The sequence below is a fragment of the Cynoglossus semilaevis genome, chromosome 16, assembly GCF_000523025.1.
Source record: "Cynoglossus semilaevis isolate Cse_v1.0 chromosome 16, Cse_v1.0, whole genome shotgun sequence".
In the NCBI taxonomy this organism is placed as follows: Eukaryota; Metazoa; Chordata; class Actinopteri; order Pleuronectiformes; family Cynoglossidae; genus Cynoglossus; species Cynoglossus semilaevis.
Genome location: NC_024322.1, coordinates 15,220,070 through 15,224,828, shown reverse-complemented (window position 1 = coordinate 15,224,828; position 4,759 = coordinate 15,220,070). Strand labels below are relative to the sequence as shown.

Below are 4,759 nucleotides of genomic sequence, written 5' to 3'. Positions count from 1 at the left end.
GCAGCAGCAGCAGTAACAGCAGCAGCAGCAGCAGTAGCAGCAGCAGCAGCAGCAGCAGCAGTAGCAGCCCAGTCTAGCATAATGAGTCTGATGTCCAGATAATGGGCTGTGGGTTCCAGCCCACATCAGAATCAAGTAGAGACGGAATAAATCACTGTCTTTAACCACGATATCAGAGTGGGGGGGGACTGAAAAGAAATAAGAACTAAATGTTCAATCAATCATGGTGAGTGATTTGACCTTTAACTGATGTCAATATGACGCCTAACTGACCAATGACAGCAGAGGTCATTAGATCAAAGACACAGGACGATTTCTTTCGAAACATTTCCAGATTCTGTGAACGGTTTGATTTTGCTCAGAGTTAGTGAAATGTTTCTTCTAACCTTATTAGGTCGACTGTTTCCAAAGGGTCTGTTTTTGGATGCACAACAAGCTTTGGATAAATAAACACGATTTCTGTCCTTGATTCTCAGGTTCTCTGATTTCTAAAGATGATTTCTAAAATCAAACATAGTTTAAGTTTTTCTGATAAACACTGTGACTGGTTGTGAACACACGGAGAGACAAAAGGTCCGACGGTGACTGGACTTTTGGGAAATGGAAATATTTGGATGGTTCTAGAACAGATGCTGATATTTCCTTTTCCTGATGAATTAAAGCAGAGGAGATAAAGGTGCAGGGACAAACACACAGGAAGTGTCCACCAGTGTGTCAGCTGAGGCTGGGACAAATACAGTTATAAAAAGAAACGCTGTGAAGCAGGTTCTGCTGCTGCCTTAAAAATGTAATTAAACTGAAAAAGGAGGAAAAAACAAAAAAGTTATTAAGTTATATTTTTAGGTAACTTTAAAGTTATTCTAGCTAACTGAACACCACCTGAATCTGTTCCCAGGTTTGACCACTCGTGCTACTGTTCCAGACGTGCGTCTTTAAGGCGACGTATGTGAAGTTCCATCAGCCTTTAAAGACAAACAAAACTCCTACACAACGCAGGAAATGTACTTCAAAAAATGTCAGCCGCTAGAAATCGATGTGATCGAGTTAATGACACAGTGCGTGGTACGAAACGCGGCGGAACAAGAACGCTATTGTTTCACTGGAACAGCAGTGTAAAAATTAATGGTAATGAAAAGCCGTCACCCTGAAGAAATATCTGCCCCTGGAAAATACACTGAGAAAGTTTGGACTTTTACAACTTTACAGATGGCAGCATTTGTTTGCTTCATTCCTCTGTTAGGATAAATGTCAACGATGTAGTTATTATCTGGTTCTCTATGAAACTCTAACTCTAGGTCAGTCACAGCCAAAAGCTGAACAGAAGTAAAAAGAACCTCCAACAACGAATCACAAATAATTAGGAGATAAAGTCACAGTTACCACAGTGGACAGGAACGTTAAGACCAAAGTCTCATCTTAGAGTTCAGTCATCTGCTCAACACGCTGTTAATTAGTACTCCTTCGTTTTACTTCTTAAATGTATGTTGTGGTCGTGTTCACTGGTTTTCTATCAAAGTTGAATTCATAAAAAAGGCGAGGACTAGTTTCACGTTCTGCTGTCGTAACAGGAAGTAGTTCAATGATGGAACAAACCCCGTTCCTAGAACTTTTTTTTACTTCTTTTTTTTGCAAACCAAAAAAAGTGAACACAAATAACAAAAACAACCTGGTGTTTAGATACAACGGATAGAACTTTTTTTTACTTCTTTTTTTTGCAAACCAAAAAAAGTGAACACAAATAACAAAAACAACCTGGTGTTTGGGAACAGGGTGGTCTCAGACTCGGGGGTCTCAGACTGGGGGTCTCAGACTGAGGGTCTCAGACTGGGGGTCTCAGACTCGGTGGTCTCAGACTGGGGGTCTCAGACTGGGGGTCTCAGACTGAGGGTCTCAGACTGGGGGTCTCAGACTCGGTGGTCTCAGACTGGGGGTCTCAGACTCGGGGGTCTCAGACTCGGTGGTATAAATTCCATTTCCAATCTTTCTTTGGAAAAAGCGTGACTTTCAGCCATGACTGCGACCGCCGATGAAGCTGAAACCGTGGGATTCCGATCTCTAGTCTGTTAGAAACGTCAGTTAAACATATCTGAAGGAGCTGTTCTGACTGCAGAAGAATTATGGGTTTAATTGGTTCAATATTATACATTCTAGATGACTGAAACGGAGTCAGAAACAGTGGCGTCCTAGATGACTGAAACGGAGTCAGAAACGTTGTTAGTGTTGGTCTGAGGAACCAGGTGGAGCTGCTCCTTTAAATCAGGAGCTAGACAACAGGGGACAATCCCACAGTCCATCTCTCTGGTCTGTTTGCCCAGACACACTGTAATCTACTGTAGGAACCGATGTGGTCACATGGTCTTGACTCCTGGTTATGAGCCCTGACAGACCAATAAAGGCGTAATCGTCACAAATCCAATATTGGTACAAATACCTCATAAAGGCGTCAGGGATAAAACCCAGCGTTCATATTGAAGTCGTGCTTCATTTAGTTTTCATTTTCAACAGTTCTAAGGAGCCGGCTTTGATTTAGTCTTAGTCGCAACTTAGTCCAGATAAGTTTACGTCTTTATGACTCTGTCTGCTTCATTTGATGAAAACATTTGGATCATATATTTACACTGCATCTTATTTGCACCTTGTTCTGTGCACGTTATTCCCGCCTTCGTTTGTGCTTCTTGTGTTGATTTGACTTCAGATTTGTTTTTTATCTTCATCAATAAATTTCCTCCTTATTATTTGGCGGCACGTTTTTTCCTCTTTAATTTATTTTGAGTTTCTTAGAAAAGAGTTCAAATTGGAGTTGAAGAATCTAGAACTGAACCCAAGTGTTGATGTTTGCGTGGCTTGTCACCTGATCATTGACTTGGGTGGTGAGCACCGTCTGCCTCCAGACGCTCCAGACCTACACCAACACGCCCTTCACATTTTAATCAGGGTGGGATGCAATTAGCAACTTGGAGGCGACGTAAGAGTCACATGACGGAGCGGTGGCACACTCATTGGAGTGATTCACAGCCCAACAGTTTGTCCCCCGCTCGGCCTGAATCCATGCCGTCTATCTTTTTTATATGAAGCATTCAAGGCTGGAAATATGCATCTGTCAAACATCCTCCATTACTCTGGCTGCCTGTCACACCTGGGGCAGCTCACAACCAGCCAGAGAAAAAAGACAGAGTGTAGCTGTCAGCCAGGAACCCTCCGTGGACTGAAGAGCCCGCGTCTTCACCCATTTCTCTGACTCTAATTTCCTCACAAACGCAGATATTTTCCCAGGGTTCTGGCTGAGCGCTGGGTTAATGACAGCGAAGGCGTCAGACAAGGAGCTGAGGTGGCGCTAATTCTCCAGCTAACATTCAAACACTGTTTTATACTAAGAGCTTTAGTGTTGCGTACAGGCCAATGTTGAAGCTAAAATGTGCAGCGTGTTTGGAATCACCTGTAAAAACTGGTCTAAACTGCCGACGTCTGTTCACATCACAGACACACTTCTCTGATCACAGACCAAAAAAACACAGCAACTCAGTCATGAAGGAAACATCACTGATTTACAACTTTGCTCTTAGCCGTTTAAATTCATCAGCGTGATGAATAATCCTCCGCCGCAGACTGTGGCGGCCCCAGGGCCTCAGTCTGTGATGAAACATTTGCCTAAGATGGACTTCAGTGATTCCTTATCAGCAACAACCACCTTTCAGTCGACCAATAATGTCCACATCCATCATTAGAGCCAGCGCTGCTCACAGGACTCCCACAGGTGACGACTCCACGGTGAGACTCCGTCGAAGTGACAGGAATGTGCAGCCCTGCTGAATTACCGATGTGACATCACCAGGTGACATCACCAGGTGACATCACCAGGTGACGTGACATCACTGTTGACCCCAACTCAAACTAATTTGACGTTTCACTGATGTGGTTTCAAAGGGGTTCGTTTCCATCAGGGCTATAAATGTCATCAGTTAGAAGACGACCTGGTTGGTGACCCTGCGCTGCTGCAGCACACACACTCACACACACACACACACACACACCACTGAACGAAAGCTCATTATTTTCACAGTTTCCAGTGCATTAGATTTCATTTCCCAAACAAAGGATTTTACAACTGCTGCTAATTAGTCAGAATAATGTTAATGTTGCACAATAATGTTCAGAGCTGTGGGGGGGGGGGGGATTCTGTGCTCTACCCTGAGATTGTTGCACCACACACACACACAGAGACACAGAGACACTCCATAAATTGTTCTCCATCAGGGTTCTCCGTCAGGGTTCTCCGTCAGGGTTCTCCTCCCTGGTTCTGGGAGGACAGACCCTCTGGCTTCTCAGCAGCAGCTTTGATCAACCACACATCATCGGGGACAGACTTCTGAGTGAAGTTGTCGTTGTCACGAGCCACAGATTCATATGCAAATTGTATCAAAGCAGCAACTTGTGACAGGATGACAAACGGACAAATCCAGTGGAGAGACCGCGTGGATCTCTGCTCCATCTCTGCACAGCAAACTGAACGATTCTCCAGGAAAAAAGAAGAAGAAGAAGAAGAAGGAGAAGAAGAAATCCGGTCTTACCTGGGTTCTGACAGATCCAATCTCTACTGACGGGACAGAAGCAGAACGGACGAGGAGGACGGGCACGAGGGGAGAGAAAGGAGTGAAGGAGTGAAGGAGTGAGGGGGAGAGAGGGGGAGAGAGCGCCGCGGAGCAGGAAGAGGGAGGAATGAGAGGAAAGACGAGAGTGTCTGTGGACACAGACGGAGAGG

At 44.6% G+C, this 4,759-nt stretch overlaps 1 protein-coding gene across 1 annotated transcript in view; it reads right to left on the bottom strand.

Annotated features, from left to right (window-relative positions):
* The window catches only part of thsd7ba (thrombospondin, type I, domain containing 7Ba), an 87,876-nt gene extending 83,123 nt beyond the window's left edge, over positions 1–4,753 (bottom strand). Inside the window, exon 1 of the mRNA XM_025063806.1 lies at positions 4,569–4,753. The gene's annotated coding sequence lies outside the window, so the exon portion shown is untranslated. The remainder of the gene's footprint in view (positions 1–4,568) is intronic.
* Positions 4,754–4,759: the final 6 nt, after the last annotated feature.